This window comes from Podarcis vaucheri (assembly GCF_965113315.1).
Source record: "Podarcis vaucheri genome assembly, chromosome: 2".
Taxonomy (NCBI): Eukaryota; Metazoa; Chordata; class Lepidosauria; order Squamata; family Lacertidae; genus Podarcis; species Podarcis vaucheri.
Genome location: NC_138760.1, coordinates 24,980,278 through 24,999,292, shown reverse-complemented (window position 1 = coordinate 24,999,292; position 19,015 = coordinate 24,980,278). Strand labels below are relative to the sequence as shown.

At 41.8% G+C, this 19,015-nt stretch overlaps 1 protein-coding gene across 2 annotated transcripts in view; it reads left to right on the top strand.

Moving 5' to 3' along the window:
- SPATS2 (spermatogenesis associated serine rich 2) overlaps positions 1 to 19,015 on the top strand; it is a 50,761-nt gene that overhangs the window by 10,177 nt on the left and 21,569 nt on the right. The gene's annotated exons all lie outside the window — the stretch shown is intronic.

Sequence of the window (19,015 nt, the reverse complement as noted above, 5' to 3'; positions counted from 1 at the left end):
CCCTTGACCCATTTGAGAGACACACACATTTCTGATCTGTCAAGGAAAAGCTGGTGTCTTTTCTAGGATCTGCCTCTACCTTCCCAGGGAGTCTTATGTGCCTCTGAGAACCACTGGTACAAGGATCATACGTCTTTTTCAAATCTGGTGTCGTTTGTGGCAGCTTATGTGTGCTGGTCCCGTGGGTTACCCAAGAGGTGAGGTCCCAGTCCGGTCCGTGGTTGAAGGTGCACCGTGGAGGCAGTCCGTAGTAGCTGAAGCTGGGTGCAGGGCAGGGAGTCAGGAACAGGTATGCAAGCAGAGAGCCTGGGCGGGTCAGGAGCTCTGGCAGAAAAGCAGGACAGGGTTCAGGCAGGAACTAGCAACCAACAATGTTGCTCCCGCAACTTGTGGCTGGGGCTGGCTGGCTTTTATCTGCCCCGAGGCATAGGGTGGCACCGATCCTCTGGTGACTTGCCTCTCCTGGCCTGGAGGTGAGCACTCCTCCTGCGGGAACTTAATTCCCTACGCCTCTCTGCCCTGAGCCTCTGCAGCTCAGGAGAGGCTGGAGGGTGACCGGACGCAGAGGCAACCTCAGCTTCCTCTGACGGGGCTGAGAGTGGAGCGCCTGCAGGCACCTCAGGAGCCAGAGCAGGCTCAGCTGATGCCTGCACCTGAGGATCCAGCACAGGTGAGGACCCTTCAGGCTCATGCTCCAACCCCGGCTCAGCTGGTTCTGGAGGCGGGGACTCCTGTGCAGGCTGGGATCCCTCAGGTTCAGCCTCCGAGTCCGAATCCCATGCCATCACATTATGTCACAGAGGATTAACAATTTGTGTGAAGGAGAATTTCACATTGTTTAATTTGCAAAGTCTTGAGTCCTTGAATACAAGGGACTTGTTAAATGGGTCTCTTAGGGCAGAACTAGATGTGGCTCCTCCTGAAAATGGTAGCTGCCTCCCAACTAGCGCCCCACTCCTCACAGTAACATCCAGCAAAACTTAACTGTATTCTGATGTCATAATGTTGTACATTTCCCTGAATACCCCTAGCAGCAGCAAATAATATAAAGTAGCAAAACACATCATTACATGAAATTGGGAGACAGGTAAGTTTTACTACATGTTATAAAGGAGAGAGTTAACATACACCTTGGGTTTCTGTCAACAGCTGTAGATTTCTTGCCAGTTCTTTCTGGCTTGGGGTTGTGCTTTTCCTGTATGCGTCAGGTTTTATTTATTAAAAGCTTTGTATGCCACAGTTTGATCTAAAAGATCTGGGATAGCTAACAGTCCAATAGCAATAAAACTAATAATACAAAGTAACAGAGCAAATATTTTAAAATGGACAGTGCACAACAGGAAACAACTACTTGAATTCAGCAGCAGGAAACAGTGGAAACAGAAAACAAAAGTGCTAAACTTTGAATTCTAAGGTTCTCTTAAGAAAAGCACTGCCTTTGGCATGAATATCAGCAGAAAATGATGGAAAGCTCTTCTGCTGGAGAGTAGCGCAGATACGGTGCCACTGTCAAGAAGGCTTTGTCTTTGGTAGCTCTCCATCATAACCACTCACAATTTCAGATGGCCCTGCAGCAGGTATTCTGAGAAAGACATCAGCCATTATTAAGATGCCAGTAGGCTCCCCTGAAACAACATGACTTGGAACTTGTGCCTTTATTTGTAACTTAGCCCTTTGGGGCTGACCTCTTCCATGACAGTTTCTTCATGGAAGACTACACTGATGTACATGCCTTGTAGTCTTTTTCACCATTGAACACAACTTGTGAGCAACATGGCACACCTTTGACATGGCTAGTTCTGAACTTAAACCTTAATTCTGCTAGTGTTGATCCACAACCCATTTTCAAGTTCCTGATCTTTATTGGTTGACTTCATTTTTTATGATTGCTTGGATTATTAAGAAAAAGTTGCTGACAAAAGAACTCTCCTGCATTTGCAGCAAGCCTAGTGTGCAGCACAATGAGGCCTGCCTGTTGCTGTAACCCCACCACAAACACAAGACCCAAACTGGAGAAATTCTTACAACCTCATGCAGTATTTACGTTCTATACACACTGTTACCATAAACAATGGAATACTGGTAAAAGTCTGTTTCAGCACCAGGTATTTTTCAAGTTCATATAAAGCCAGTTTCTAGTTGCTGGAGTATTTGTTAGATTCCAGCTTGAGTTGTTGCCGAGCATGAATCCCCAACTTTAGTGTAATTCAAATTGCTTGCAAATTTATATTTCACTTCTCAGTATCTCACTGTATGACACACCTAACCAATTCCAGTTTAAATATCTCCTAATAGGTTCTTATGGCAATTTCAGACTGTCAGAACACTTTCCCTTTCACTTCACTAGCCCAAGAAATGCGTAAGCACAGCTTCAGATTTCTCAGTTTATATCACTCCCCTAACAAGACAATACCAGTTTTTAAATAACTATTATTTCAATTGAAAACATGCTGCATTCAGCTGACTATTCTCATTATAAATCAAACTTCACATTTAAGCAACTAGGTGTTAATGTATGCAATGCAAAAAAAAACAAAACACTCCAAGTTGAGAAAGTAGAATGGTAGTGGGGTCTGTCTTTTCTCTTTTTTAAAAAAGATGTGTGTACTTCAGGTGTATGAATGTGTTCCTAAAATGTTAATGGAGCCTCAAGCATTTTGTTCTAACCTTGCTCTTGTGTTCACCGATCAGTAATTCTTCAAGCTCTACTTGTTTGCCCTACATACACATTATCTGACATTGTAGTCTCTTGAAATAAAAATCTTTCCATCTCTGGGATTAGTTTGTTTATTTTTAACCGTATGGATTTTGCACAAGAACACTTTCCACACGTAATACTGCCCACTTGCAATAGAGGGTATCAACTATATTGGAATGAGCTATTTTGTCTTTTACATTAAATAATTGGTGGTGTAACAGGCAAATCCTGGACTATCTCTTACCACTTGCCAGTGTTTCAACACACTGCATTCTATGGAAAAAGGCATTCTATTCTATTCCATTGACCATATATATATATATATATATATATATATATATATATATATATATATGCAGGTTTTGGTGTCTTCGGGTGTCTTCCCGTGTAAGAGTCGGGGTGTCTGTGCGACGTTTCAACGAGGTCTCACTCGTCATCTTCAGGCTGGTGCTTTCGGCTTCTTGTTACTGGAACAGAGCAGAATCTGGTGTTTGAGTTCCTATAAATACTGTTGAGGGGTGTGGTGTATAGCCTCCAACGTTCTGGGCAGAGAGGAAGTTCCTAGATTAGTGTGCCTTTTCTTCTTTTGTTCCTTAATTACTTGAGGGATATCTTGAGTGATTTCATGAGTGATATTCTGAATACCACTGGGTGGGTCATTAAGTGTAGATTAGTTGCTAAAGCTTTTGTGTCTTGACCTCTTGAGCTTGTGAAGAGTTTTTCTGAGAAGATGGCTGTGCTGCATTTAGTTGTGCTCTGGCTTGGCTTCGTGTATAGGGGCGAGCTGTGGTTTTGTGCCTTGTGCCAGCCAGATCTGTGTAGGGATTGCAGGGGGGTGCAGCATCCGGAGGTGCCACTATAGTTTGGCTACTGGATGGAGTCTGTAATATGTCTGTGGAGAGGGTCTGGGTTTGGGTCTGGTGTGGTTGATTGGTGACGGCGTTCTGTGTGCCTCTGGTTCTGGTGTCGGTTTTTGTGGGGAGGGCTAATTTCCAGATGTCTGGCAGGCGGGACGTGTCGTCACGCTTGTTCATGTTGTGAGGGTGTTTCTCTATCTCGATGGCTTCCATGATTATTCTCTTGTGGTGATGTTCCATGTTAAAGAGCAATTTGGAATCTGCAAAATTAATTTCGTGTCCTGTTTCTTTCATGTGTTGGAAAAGAGAGGAAGTTTTTTCTTCTTTTTTGACGGCATTCTTGTGTTCTGCGATACGTGCATTTATTCGTCTGTTTGTTTGTCCAAAAGACAAAATCCAGCTGGAAAACCAAGGGGTCTATGAAATACCCTGCAAAGTCTGCCCAGCCACGTACATTGGACAAACAAACAGACGAATAAATGCACGTATCGCAGAACACAAGAATGCCGTCAAAAAAGAAGAAAAAACTTCCTCTCTTTTCCAACACATGAAAGAAACAGGACACGAAATTAATTTTGCAGATTCCAAATTGCTCTTTAACATGGAACATCACCACAAGAGAATAATCATGGAAGCCATCGAGATAGAGAAACACCCTCACAACATGAACAAGCGTGACGACACGTCCCGCCTGCCAGACATCTGGAAATTAGCCCTCCCCACAAAAACCGACACCAGAACCAGAGGCACACAGAACGCCGTCACCAATCAACCACACCAGACCCAAACCCAGACCCTCTCCACAGACATATTACAGACTCCATCCAGTAGCCAAACTATAGTGGCACCTCCGGATGCTGCACCCCCCTGCAATCCCTACACAGATCTGGCTGGCACAAGGCACAAAACCACAGCTCGCCCCTATACACGAAGCCAAGCCAGAGCACAACTAAATGCAGCACAGCCATCTTCTCAGAAAAACTCTTCACAAGCTCAAGAGGTCAAGACACAAAAGCTTTAGCAACTAATCTACACTTAATGACCCACCCAGTGGTATTCAGAATATCACTCATGAAATCACTCAAGATATCCCTCAAGTAATTAAGGAACAAAAGAAGAAAAGGCACACTAATCTAGGAACTTCCTCTCTGCCCAGAACGTTGGAGGCTATACACCACACCCCTCAACAGTATTTATAGGAACTCAAACACCAGATTCTGCTCTGTTCCAGTAACAAGAAGCCGAAAGCACCAGCCTGAAGATGACGAGTGAGACCTCGTTGAAACGTCGCACAGACACCCCGACTCTTACACGGGAAGACACCCGAAGACACCAAAACCTGCATTCCTGTACCCGTGAAAATCTACGAAAGCAAATATATATATATATATATATGTTTGTGAACCAACTTTTTATCTTGAAGCAGTTCACTTCTGTGATACATCTTTGCTCTGTATTTTGCTCTTCTGATAACAGCCTGAGGATAACCTCTTTACATACTACACTGATATTACAAATCTGAACAAGTACAATTTTAGTCTTAGAAACTGTGCAGATGGTAAATCGCTTCTGAAATGAACTGAATGATTCTATAATGTAAAATAGTACAGTGGTGCCTCGCAAGACGAAAAGAATCCGTTCTGTGATTCTCTTCGTCTAGTGGTTTTTCCGTCTTGCAAAGCAAGCCCATTGACGGATTAGCGCTTTTAGCGGCTTTTAGCGGCTTATCTGCTGATCAGATCAGCTGATAAGCGGTTTAGCGGCTTAGAAAAAGTGGGGGAAAGGGGAAAAAACCAGCAGGAACTCGCAAGACATTGTCGTCTTGCGAAGCAAGCCCATAGGAAATTCGTTTTGCGAAGCACCTCCAAAACGGAAAACTCTTTCGTCTAGCAAGTTTTCCGTCTTGCAAGGCATTCGTCTTGCGGGGCACCACTGTATTCTGATCAGTAGGTTTGCTGTAGTTAATTTGTCTATTCCACTTAAAAGTTATTATATGGTATTTCTTGTAACCCTGTGTGATTTTGTGAACCTCGTGTGAGGATCAACTGTATCCATTGGAAAAAAGTCATCCACTGCACAATCTAGATAAGCAATAATGTAAATATCAATATATATGCCATAATATAACAAATATATAGGGATTTCTTTCTTGGAAATGACTTAGTTTGAACCAAGTGCTCCATATACAAGTTAGAAATATTAAAAGCAACTGCACTCCCCATAATAACTAAATGGTAATAAAGTTTCTCCCAGGTCTTTGGCTAATTAAGCAATCTGTGACCTTTACAACTGGGGGGGGGGTGTTATTGTTTTGTTTGCTACTATGTTAGGTATTTTTGTGTTTTTATGTTGTGAACTACACTGTGATCCTCAGAAGAAGGGAAGTGTGGGAATTTAAAAATAACTACACGAATGAATGAGTCTTGCTGCTGTGCCATAATGCCAGTATATCTGAGAACCCCTCACCAAAGTAGCTGAATATGGTCTCTGTATGCCAAACTTCTAGAACAGAGATTACATAATTGACTGGACATTCCTTATTCCAGCTGCTAAATTGTTATGAGAAGTACTACTCACACTGTGGAAAAAGAGTTCTGACCCCCCTTCCCCAAATCCTAGAGCAGACACATTGTTCCAGACTACGTTATGTTCCACGGTATAAATGCTTAATTACAGTTGCATTAATAACCTGTGCTGTAATGTCTGGAAACAAGAGGCATGGAAGGAAGGGTTATACTTTTATCATAGTCTTGGGTTACTAGCTTACTGGAAAAATTCCTTCCAGTAGCACCTTAAAGACCAACTAAGTTAGTTCTTGGTATGAGCTTTCGTGTGCATGCACACTTCTTCAGATACACAGTGTATCTGAAGAAGTGTGCATGCACACGAAAGCTCATACCAAGAACTAACTTAGTTGGTCTTTAAGGTGCTACTGGAAGGAATTTTTTTATTTTGACTATGGCAGACCAACACGGCTACCTATCTGTAGCTTACTGGAATTATTCATATTTTTTGAATTGCATCTGTTAACCCAGACAAAAGGCTTGTGGGAAAGTAAAACCAATGCTGTTAAGCTACATAATCAATTAGCAGTGATATATATATATATATATTGGAGAGTAAGGAAGGTGGGTGGGACAAGACACTGCATTCTAGCTATATTGTTGTTTTTAAATTCTGGTAGCTTTCACCCTTGTCTAGTGGATTATTGAAGTCTCTGCAAAGGCAAGAATGGGAAACCCCGATGACACACTTTCTGGCACCAGAGCTGGAAAATTCTTCTTGTTAAAAAAGGCATTGGTGTTATACAGCCATAAACTCTGCTCAGGACAGCCCAACTTTCAAAGTAAGGCGTGCCACCTTTAGGTTATACAAGAGTTTGAGCAGCTTGGTGCCTGGGATTTTTTTCCAGGCTTGTCAGCAGCACTGTGAAGACCAGTCTTCTTCAGATGTACCTAACATATGGGCATTGCCTTACACAGGAGAATCTGGGCTCATTCTTTCTCCCCTTCTTGCCACTTAAAAGTACTGATGAGAATGTTTCATTCTGCTTCCTCCTTTTCTTACAATAAAGGGGAAAAGATGCCGTATTTTTTGCTCTATAAGACGCACCAGACCATAAGACGCACCTAGTTTTTGGAGGAGGAAAACAAGAAAAAAAATATTCTGAATCTCAGAAGCCAGAACAACAAGAGGGATCACTGCGCAGCGAAAGTAGCGATCCCTCTTGCTGTTCAGGCTTCTGGGATAGCTGCGCAGCCCGCATTCGCTCCATAAGACTCACACACATTTCCCCTTACTTTTTAGGAGGGAAAAAGTTAGTCTTATAGAGCAAAAAATACGGTACATCTTTGTATCTGAAGCAATGGTATTATGTATAGGGCTATGCAGTGCATTTTTTCTTTAAAAAATGTTTAGGAGTGCTACTCTCATTTTGACTCAAGAAAATCATTTTATCATTAAAATCGGGGAAAATAAATACAGTAAATGGACAAAAGTACAAAGATTCACAAAATGTTTAGGGGTATGTGTACCCCTGCGTACCCCTAGGGAAAAAAGCACTGGGGCTATGACTGCCTGAATCAATCCAGCTTAGCTAGTGTGGATCAGCGAAGATTCAGGCTTGCTTCAAACATTGCACACTTCTAAACAGCGGCCACTGTTATGTAGTGCATATAATTTTGCCCACCTTTATTTTATTACTGCAATTTCTCATGCCTTTATTTCACCATCTGTATATGAACTGGGAAGCTGCAGTAAGGAAAACACATGAGCCAGTGACAATAAATCCTGTATAATCTTTGCCCAGGCATAAAACAGCTGAGAACTGTATCTCTGTATAGTGTTTAGTAGTTGAAACATCTGGTTTCTTTTTCCTTTCTCATTGCACAAGAACTAAATATTTTTAAATGAAGTCATAAAAGCAGAGTGATTTAACTGCCAGTTTTCAGTGGAAAAGAAGCCTAGTTTAATATTGTTGAAAATAATATTGCATCTTCACTGAAGAGATACAAAGAAAACCCATTTTTCTGGACCTAGTTTGGTGAAAACCTGACATTACAGAACTCCTCAAGCTACAGCTCTTAAAATTTAGCTAAGTTGTATTTGGAGTAAACCCTTTGAAATCAGTAGATTTACTAAAATCAGTCCACTTCATTTTAGTGGGTCTATGCTGAGTATGACTTAGTAGTTCAGAGCAGTCTTCCCCAGCTGTTCTCTCATTCCCGCCACCCTCACAGGCATGCTTGGTAGGCACACGGGAGAGGGCCTTTTCAGTGGCTGCTCCCAGACTTTGGAAATCCCTTCCTATAAAAACTATACTGGCTCCCTCCTTGTTGCCCTTCTGCCAGCAAGGGTAGGCTTCCTGGTTCCAACAGGCTTATGGGAGTTCACTGCTTTTTATGAAAGATCTGATGCTGTGGTATTTTTATTGTAATTATTGGTATGGTTTTAATAGATTTTATGTATGTATGTAGTTTTAGTCCTGTTGATGTTCAATTGTTTTTTCTATGTTTTTAGCAGTTCTTATTTTTACCTGCAAGTCTCCTTGAGTCCCATCAGGCAGGCAGGCAGGCATACACCCACCCACCCCTGGTGCCCTCCAAATGTTTTGGACTTAAATTCCCATCAGCTCTAGCCAGGAAGCCTATAATGGCTGGATCTGGAGGGAGTTATAGTACAAATAATCTGGAGGGAACTAAGTTGGAGAAGGCTGGTTTAGTGTTTTGTCTAGATATGGGCAATACATTGGATCTGTCTCTCTCAAAAAAATTCAAGTATATTTAGTTGCATCTTCTGCCTCTAATGTCTGAAACGTGGGTGTTCATCTACCTCTTCAATAAAATGAATAAGAGACTGTAATATTTTGTGGTAAAACCTAAAATAACTGGTTCAGAGGAGTTGGGAACAAATCCAATTAAAATTATGTTAAATAAGAACTTCAATAAGTAGTCTTCAGGTTACTTTGCTGTTCCACCCCTAAATTGATGCCACTGCTTTCAGACTGAGATTTGGCTTACAAAATTCTAGCAGCTGACTTTTCAAATAGGAATTCTCTGGATTTTGTGCTAGTCCCACTAGCGCAAAGGGAATTCCACCCTCTCATGCCCTCAGGTGCCCCCGAGGACCCCCCATCAGCTCAGGGGGACTGGGAGAACCCCCAGAACAGCACACAGGAGGAGGAGAGGGGAGATTGTTCTGTCTGGCAAGCTGAAATGCTTGCACTGATGGAATGATCATTTTAGCGTGATGTTGAATTCTGTGTCTTTTTGGGGGAACTTAATTGGAATCTGATAAGCCACTATTGAAAGAGGGGCTCAAAACCTGTCATAGCATTAGATTACAGTATATTGGATAGCGTTCTGGGCTTGGATAGGAAAAACCTTGGCTCAGATCCCATCTCAGCCCTAACGCCTGCTTGATAGCATAGTTCGCAAGTCACTGTCTCTTAGCCCTAAGTATCTTAGCCTATCTGCAGAGGGTATAAGAATAGAAATAACTAATGTAAGCTGTGCTGACTTCATTGGTGAAAGAGCAAGATATAAATCCACAAGGCTTTGTCACCAGTAGAGGGCCTGGCAGCTGCGCAGAAAAGCTACTGACCCCTCTGTCCAATTTGAGTCCTTTGTTGGTTAACTTGTTCAAAACAGAGTTCACATGGTGAACTCTTGATTGGCCAAAGCAAAAGAGAGACTTCTGTACTTTTAACTAAAGAGTATTATATATCTGCTTCTTGAAAAACAGGATGTGCTTAATAGATTAAAAGCCAGAAATCAAACAGCCTGTGAGAAATAGTGCTCATACTTTCTGTTGCATTTCCAACTGTTGGAACAGTAGACACCGAGTCAAATTGAACAGGTGTGGGTAGAAAAGCGTCTGGAGCTTACATTTAAGAAGTATTAATTTAGTTTCCATCTGTACAGATGATCTGCAAGAGTACAGATGATCTCTGTGGGGACTGAACCCCAGAAAGTAGTTGATCTATTTAACATCTTAATCTGGAAAGTGGCTTTACAGGAGGTACTTTTATCAAGGGAGGGCATTCCACAGGGAGGGCGCCACTACCGAGAAGACCCTCTGTCTGGTTCCCTGTAGCTTCATTTCTCACAGGGAGGGAACCAGCAGAAGACCCTCTGAGGAGGACCTCAGTGTTTGGGCTGATCAAAATATCCTCTTCAGTTCTTTATAAATCCTTTGATTGTTATTCACTATGTACTTTAAAGAAGTTATTAAAGAACAACTCTAAGCATGTTTACTATCTTGTCAAAATGTGTCTTACCTGATTGCATCCCATCATTTTACCAGCAGTAGCTAACATGTGTTAAACTCCTTTCTGGTACTTCTGGCTTAGTTACCCTTGATTTTGAATTCCCAGTTTGAAAGAATGAGCAAGTTACAAAAGTAAACAACTGCAAGGATCACAATAATGGGCACATTCGGTTGTAACTACAGAGGATCAGTAGATTGAGACCATAATTTTATCACTATTTTGATAAAATTATGGTCTCAATCTACTGATCCTCTGTACATAAAACACTTGGGCTTGCAGTTGGATTTTCTGTTACCTCTCAGCAACAACTCCCATAGTGTGCATCAGGAGTCCCAATTGCACACAAATTTCAAAAGCTGGCTTGTTCTTCCAGGGAAGCTGCTGTTGAAAGATCAGCATTTTTTAAAATGTAGATGTATCTACAGCTTGTATATTCTGTTTCCATCATTTATCTCCTGGTTTCCTAAATTGAGCTCATAATTTTATCACTACTTAAAGTCGTGTAGCTACAACTGTATCAGTGTGATCTTTGCGGTTACAAGCTCACTTTGGTTGTTAAACAGAATTTGGAAGACATTTTGGCTTTTGGGCCCTTACCTATTAATTCTCCATTTCTTTTCCTGTTGTACCCCTTCTCCCCTATCTTCCTGTGTACATGAGACTGTATGTCTATGGGAAGGGTGTATCTTTAATTTTCTTTATACAGCTGCTAGAAAGGAATGTTACTGGGGGGTTTTAAATCAAAGTAATTGTCAAAATTGAAAGCTCCTATATTTCCCATTCAGTATTTAGAGCAAACCCTGACTTTTAAATTATTTGCAATAGGAACCAACCTTTTCAAAATGCAGCTCGGGAACCATGTTATTCCACCATCACCATTGATGTTCAGACATTGTGAAAATGTTGTGTTTTTTTCTAAGTACCCAAGGAAAGTTTCGGCTCATAATTCTTGCACCCTAACGTAATACTTCTCTTCTAGCAGAATATATATGTGCATTTGAATTATGGTTTCTTTTAGCTCAGATGCATGGTTTTTCTGTGGCTTATTACAGAATGATTCTAACTAATGCCAGTGCGGAAGACATTAGTCATAAATTTAATGTCTTCCCATTATAACTAGTTATAATTTCCATGGAAAAGCACTGGTAGGCATTTGAGCAATGCTCCTTGATGGTAACAGTACAAGTAAATATTTTTAAGATTCGTTCTGCTAATTCACCATTGTCAGAAGTATTAGCAATAGAGGCTGTAAATTTCAGAAACTGAAATGCCAATATCCCTGCATGACCCAGCTGTCTCTTTTGAGCTGATAGTAGAGAAGCAGATGATGTCCTAACCTTTGGATAGCTCAAAGTGAATTTGCAAGCTACTTCATGCATCTCAAAGTGAATGAGTACACTATGGTTGAGTGTATCATGCGTGACCATGTATTACCGGGGGGAGGGGGGGAATTCTTCTTGAGAGGCATTTACTCACACTTACATTGTAGTGAGCAACAGCTGGTCTCGGCTTCTTATGACATCTATGTAAAAATAGTTGCTCCTATGTATAATGGTATACGTTGTGGGTGCTTGTGATGTTTCCACTTATTTCTTAGCATGTGAAATGGTTCTTGAGAGTTGGAGTTGATTAAAAGACATACTATTTCTTATATGTTACAGGTAACTGCATTTGTGGACTTGTGGTACAAAATTGATAGATATCAGTAGATTAGCTACATTAGGGGATTTAGAAAAATGTATTTTAATATAACTATTAATTGCTATAGAGACCTGTTTTTCTTAATCCACTGCATGTGTTGTCGTTTCTTTTTTAGAATTATAAATTAGCATTCTACCTCCTCCCTAGTTACTTAAATACATACAATATTTGTATGTCAAATATTGACATTATTACTAGTTTACAAATTTCCAAAATTGAAGATGATTACTGGTTTTTTAATGCAATTTTTAATTTATCTAATGCTGTATTTTCAGATAGGACTAGATTGGCTGAACTTAAGAAGGTGCTTGGATTTCTTGCTGTTGCTTCTTCAGTGCAGCTGGGAATGACTTGAGAGGACAGTTTCTCTCCTGTAATTTAAAAATTACCCTAATGGTCTATTTTGTTAAGTTTTCACTTATAAAAGCAGCAAGATTTCACCGTGCTCTTGGGTTTAAATTACTAGGTGTGACTTGCTGTTGCCTGTAAATTGGAGGGCAGCTGCTCTTAAATAGAATTGGAAGGTAATAACAGGATGAGTAATTAGAGGTGCCCTAAAAGTATTTCCTGGCATCTCCAGGAAAGCAAAGAGTGTTTTATTCACCCAGTCAACTTGCTCTGTATTATTGGAAGTGTTATCTTGGAAGCTAAGTGTCACTGAATGCTAAGCGTGACAGATGTGTTTCAAGTATGCACTGTCTGTGTAAGTGTGTGATGGACACCTTAACATTTGAAGGTATTTAAACACACAGGACCATGCAACAGACATGAGCTTTGGAGCCATGGTTGACTGTGTCTACATGTACAGATGTGAATATCCACCTCACAATGCTACATCTCTTTTTGCATGTCCATAGAGCAGTCTTTTATACAGACTGTAAAGTTGCCCTTATAGTGCAGTTAGAAATGTTTTCAAAGCACCTTTTATGTTTGGCTCTGCTCAACTAATTCTGGTGATTGTAAGATTTATCCCAACACAGTGGTTCTCCAAGTAGAAAGCTGGCCTTTACGGTAGAAGAAGATCACTAGGTCTGTGATTGCCAAGTATGAAGGAAAATGAAAGTTCAGTTTGCCCACCATCCTGGCCGCTTTAACCAGGACAATGCTAGAACTGTAATATTTTCCTCATCTGTACCAATTCAGGCAGCAGATGGTGATCATGTTTGAATTTTCTCCCCCATGCCTGCTAACTCTGTACATGGAAAACTAGGAATGAATGTAGAACCTAGCTTCCTTCCTTACCTTTTAGGGGTTTTTTATTTGTTTTATTTTATTGTGGGGAATGTGGCTGCAGCCTGAAGTTACACAATATAGAGAAAGGGCTCATTATAAACTGGCCAACAGCCTTGCAGTAAAAAGGGTCACTGTGACAATTTGAGAACTGCAGTGCCAGCATTGCACAGAATTTCTTCATACTATATCCTGTTTTTTTTGTATAGCTAGGCCATCAAAGAGATCTATTGAAAATACAGCTTCGTGCAATAGTGAATTCTCTAGGGGCAGGGACGTGTCTGCTTTTTGCTTGTAAAATTCTGTAGAGCATTGTCAGCCGTGATATAACTGAACACGATAATAATCTGTTCACACACCCCCCCCTTAATCTCCTAATAAACACCTGTCTGTGCTTGAAGTGCAGCTCCAATGACAAGTAGAAATCCCAATGAATAATTTACAGAAGTATGTTAGTTTTGCAGTACTGCCAAATGTGCATAATTTTCTTGTTGAAGATGTCATGTTTCATCGTTTTCTAGAAGCTGCTGTTCATAATGTGGTGGATTATGCTGCATTGATAGACTTGTGCTGTTGATACCATAATGAGAGGTTTTCAAGTATAAACATCTGATGAGTGGATCACCTTTTTAACAAGGAAAAGAAATTCAGAAACAAAAAGTTTTTGATGTGCTCAGAGATATTTTAGGAAAGCTTTTGGTGCTGATATGTAGAGCTAAGTTATCGTGCAGGTTAGTTGCAAGTTCTCCTTGGTCTATTTTCGTTCCTTACTGGCATATTCTTTGTAAAACAGCAGGGTCTTAACCCTCCTGCATTTTCCGCCTTCAGAAGGAGGGTGGTTGTTCCTCACCTGTCTCCTCCACAATGTTCTCCACTCTTTCACTTGGACTTGGCTACGCTCATGCACGCCAGTGCTCATCACTCATATAGCTTGCTATATGCAAGCACATGGTCTGCTCTTGGTCAAAAAACAAAACAAAACTGCTACATTCATTCTCATCACAGCACTAGGCTGAAAGGAGAAGTTTCTTCTCTGCTCAGCCTAGCACTGTGATGGGGAGGAGAGTTATCTTTTCTACTGTTCTGAGAGAGTGATACCCCACCATCTGAGTTTGATGCCTCCCAGTGCAATGGTGGGGAGGAAGTTGGGCTGGCAAGTCATTTAAAGCAGCATGGCCAGCCTGATTCACTGCTTTGCCACCCGTCTTCTAGACAAGGGCAGCAAGGGAGAAGAGGTGGGGTCATTAAAGTGTGCAGGAGTGGTAAAGTTGGAGGAAGGTTATTTGTTAAAAACTTACTGCCTTGTAAGAGAAAGTATGGCAAGGTTCTGAAGTGCTTTAGTGCCAAGGAGTTGTGTCACATGTGGAAGTGGATGAGTTACTAGAGTGGAGGGTCATCACATTGTCTGAAATGTGGGGAAACGTAGTGATTTGGTAGCAGAACACTAGTTTAAAGTGAGGAAACTAAGCTAAACCAGGTGACGCTATAAGTCATATATCAGCCTCATTTGCATATAAAGCTGGAACGCAGCCTTACTTACAGTAAGTGAGCATAGGACCAGGGACACTGAACTTTTCCTCTTCCCATGCCTTACCTCTCCCCATGCCTGTTGAACTACTTTTCCAAGGAAGTGTTCAGCATCCCTCTCCTCTCCATTCATTCTAAAAGAAGATCCAGCTAACCTCCTATTTCGTAGATGAGTGGAGTGAATATATGGAAAGAAATATTGTGCATGCCAGCATCGCATCTAGTTTGACCCTTGTGATCTGTACTTTGGGGAGTTGCATGGAAAGGTCAGTATAAACTGTCACTGATAATGGGCTTATTATGTAACTTCCACCATTGACGTGGCAGGTGGATGGCATATCATCTGTGACTGTATCCATGGTCGTGCTTACAGAAGCATGGATTACAATATGCATGCTTAAGATGTTTCTAAATCAGGATATGTTGGGGTTCACTGATTATGAAGCCCATTTTCTGTCATACTAAATTAGAAGGGAATAGCTTGCCTTTCCACTAAGTATATCTTCTTGTTGGCATTGTTTTGAGAGAAGGTGCAGGGTTGGGTTTAACTTTAGTAGAGAACTTGGCAAACTGGTTGGATCTTTACAATGTTGGACAGTTGCTATTGAGCATCGTGTGTGTGTGTGTGTGTGTGTGTGTGTGTGTAAAATCACTCTCTGCCTATATGCACACAATGTTATTAACACTTGGTTATCTTTCAAGGTGTGGGCACTGAAACTACAGAAGTTTCCCCAAGAAAGTTAGGGCCAAATAATGGATAATGCTATGGTCTGCGAGGTGTTTCCAGGATTGCAGCTATTTAACAAACTAGTTTTGGTGTGGTATGAAAAAGAGTGGTTTAGAACAATAGCCTTGAATAAAATGACTTGTAATGGCTACATACATGCCTTAGACTCTTTGTGAAAGGAAGCTGTGAACAGTTAAGGTTTTGAGTCTATGGCAGCAATGGGCAGAGTTCACACTTTCAGGATCTGCCTCATTTTTTACTGGAATCCCGAGAGAGCCACTAACTGGAGGCATGTGCAAAAGAGATAGAATTAAAGAATTCTAGGCCCAGGAATTTGGTTTAAGTCCCAGAATTGAGTGGAGCTCACAGCCCTTTTGCACACAAGTCTTTGTTCTCCCCCTCTGCCAGCTTTCTTCATTTTAGCGGCATGGGGGGGTATTGTGCTAAACAAGGTGCCAAAAATCCTGGCTGATACATTTCAAAATTCCCTCAGTTTCCAAATAGATTATGATCTACCTTCTGCCCACCCCCTGGTCTATGGAATTGATCACATCCACTCAAAAGGAAGAGCTTCAGCGTGCCATGAGCTTAAGAAAAAACAACAATCATAAAGGGCAAACCTCTTCTGCTTTCAGTGGCTTGATCATACTGTGAATGCATACTTGCTACTCAAGTTCTGGAATTGCAAGCTGCTGCTTATGAAAACAAAGACTGCTGTGTCATTGTTAGCAGGCAAGCTGAGATCTTAAGCACCTAAAGAGGAGCAGTTAACCGATAACTGTCTTGGCTGCTTTTTTCAACCATTTCTTAACAAAGGAAAGAAAAGAGAATCCAGAGTCACGAAAAAGCATGTTTCGTGAAAACATTCCCCAACAATAGCAGATCCTACGCACAACAACTTGCATCAAGGGTCAGTGCAGTATCTATTAAAGTCAAACAAGAGATCGGCATATTGATTAGTTTGTGAATGGACTTTGAGAGATAGATGTTACATTTTTACTGCCTTGGAGGACTTTGAATTTTGGGCATGGAGGCAAGATACAGAAGCTAGATAAATTGTGAATGGGCAGTAAAATGGCAAGTGCAGTTCAATGTAAACAAGTGTAAAGTGATGCATGTAGAGGCCAAAAAACTTGATTTCACATATATGTCTGAACTGGCATTGACTGACCAAGAGCAAAGCCTTGGTGTTGTGGATTGCTATGAAGCTGTTGGTCCAGTGTGTGGGAGCTGTGAAAAAGGCAAATTTTCACGCTAAGGATGGTTAGGACAAGAATTGAAAAATAAAAGCACCAATGTCACAATGCCTTTCTAAAGATGATGGTGAAACCACACTAGGGGTATTGTGTACAGTTCTGGTTGCCTCGCCGCAAAAAGAATACAGTGGTACCCTGGTTCTCAAACTTAATCTGTTCCGGGAGTCTGTTCGACTCCTGAAAACCTTTTGAAAACCTAGGCATGGCTTCCGATGGGCTGCAGGAGCTTCCTGCACTCAAGCGGAAGCTGCAGAAGGATGTTCGGCTTCCGAAAAATGTTTGCAAACCGGAACACTTACCGTATTTTTCATCCCATAGGACGCACCTAGCTTTTTGGGGGGGAAATAAAGGAAACTTCCCCCCCAAACCAGGTCGGGGAACAGCGGGATGGCGGCGCTGCGCCTCCCCGCTGTCCCCCAAGCTTGTAGGACTGGCCGATGTCTGCCTGGCGCAAGGGGCGCTCTGCTTCAGGGCGCCCCGCGCGCCAGGCGGCAGGCTGCTATCCGCAGCGTGGGGAGCCCTGCAGGAACTCCCGCGGGCTCCCCAGGCTTGCTGATAGCTTCCTGAAGCCTGGAGAGCGAGAGGGGTCGGTGCGCACCAACCCCTCTCGCTCTCCAAGCTTCAGCGAAAGCCTGTATTCGCCCCATAGGATGCACACATATTTCCCCTTCATTTTTGGAGGGGGAAAAGTGCGTCCTATAGGGCGAAAAATACGGTACTTCCGGGTTTTCTGCGTTCGGGAGTCAATTTGTTTGACAGCTAAGCAGTTCAGGAACCAAGGTACCACTGTATTGCAGGATTGGAGAAGGTTTTTTTGTTTTGTTTTGTTTTTTAGGGCATTCAAAATGATCAATGGGGGTGGAGCCACCTCTTCTATGAGGAAAAGTTGCAGGATTTGGGACTTTTTAGTTTAGAGAAAAGGCAAGTAAGAGGCAACGTGATAATGTTCCTAAAATTATGCATGGCATGGAGGAGTGAATAGAGAAATGTTTTCTCAATGTGCTAGATCTTACAGGCATCCAGTGAAGTTGAATGTTGGAAGATTCAGGGCAGAAAAAAAGGAAGTACTTATTCACACAGCTCATCATTTGAGTGGAATTTACTCCCACAAAGGGCATCATGAGTAGCAATTGCATGGCTTTGAAAGAGGATTAGACAAATTCATGGTGGATAAAGCTATCAGTACCAATCAGGGTCATCATCTGCCTTCTTGGTAGGAGGCAGTATGCTAGAAACTGCAGGTCAGAAGAGCGCTGTTCTGCTCAGGTCCTACTTGTGCGTTTCTCATGGGCATCTATCTGGTTGACCACTATCAAGCTGTCAATCATTTTATTTGTATGCTAACTTTCCAAAGTTATAGCCATGCTCAAGGTGGCTAGCATAATTACCAACATAATAAAAGTAGTCATAAATGCTTGTATCAATAAGTACACATTGAACCATTTCCAAATAAATCATAAGATCTAGATTAAATATACCAAAAAAACCCAATACCAGCAACACCCCACAACAATACCCCCTAAATGATACCCCAGCCAAGAGTCTGTCCAGCAGCCTCAGCTTTTGCAGCTGGAGTCAGTCAGGGTCCTGCCCTCCCAGGCCAGGTGGGAAAAGGTCTGGGAGGGGCAGGGCAGGGAGCAGGATGAGTGCAGGATTTTGGAATAGATTGGCTACTGGCCAGATGCAACTGCTGTTCTTAAGTTCTTTCACTATAAACCCAGGGTAGGCAGAAGGCAGATGGAGACCTACAAGCAGATTGCAGAATGATTAAGAGTACGTCAGGTGAGTTTCTGACCCCAAACTGTTTAACAATAGCAAAATGTATTCCCCACTCCCAACTGGTTTTGAATACCTGTAGCATCTCAAATGTAGATTTTGCTCTCCTATATGCAGGTAATCCCTGTATTTGGGTGAATGAGTTAACAGGCTCCGTCCTTTTCATAAGTAAGCCCGCAGGCATTACTAGCCTGCAAAGGTCTTTATCAGCATGCTGAGGGATTTGAGGTCTTGATAGGACAGGCAACTGGACCAACCAAAAACAAGAATTTCAGAAGAAATGAATGCAAAGTTCCACATCTAGGTAGGAAGAATGAGATACACACATACAGAACAGTGTAGCACCTAGCTTGACGACAGGATATGTTTAAAAGATATAGGTGTTAAAACAGAAACTGAATATGAGTAGGAATGCTGAATAATTTTGTTCATTGATGCTCTCTGTGTTGTGGGCTGTAGTTCCCATAATCCCTG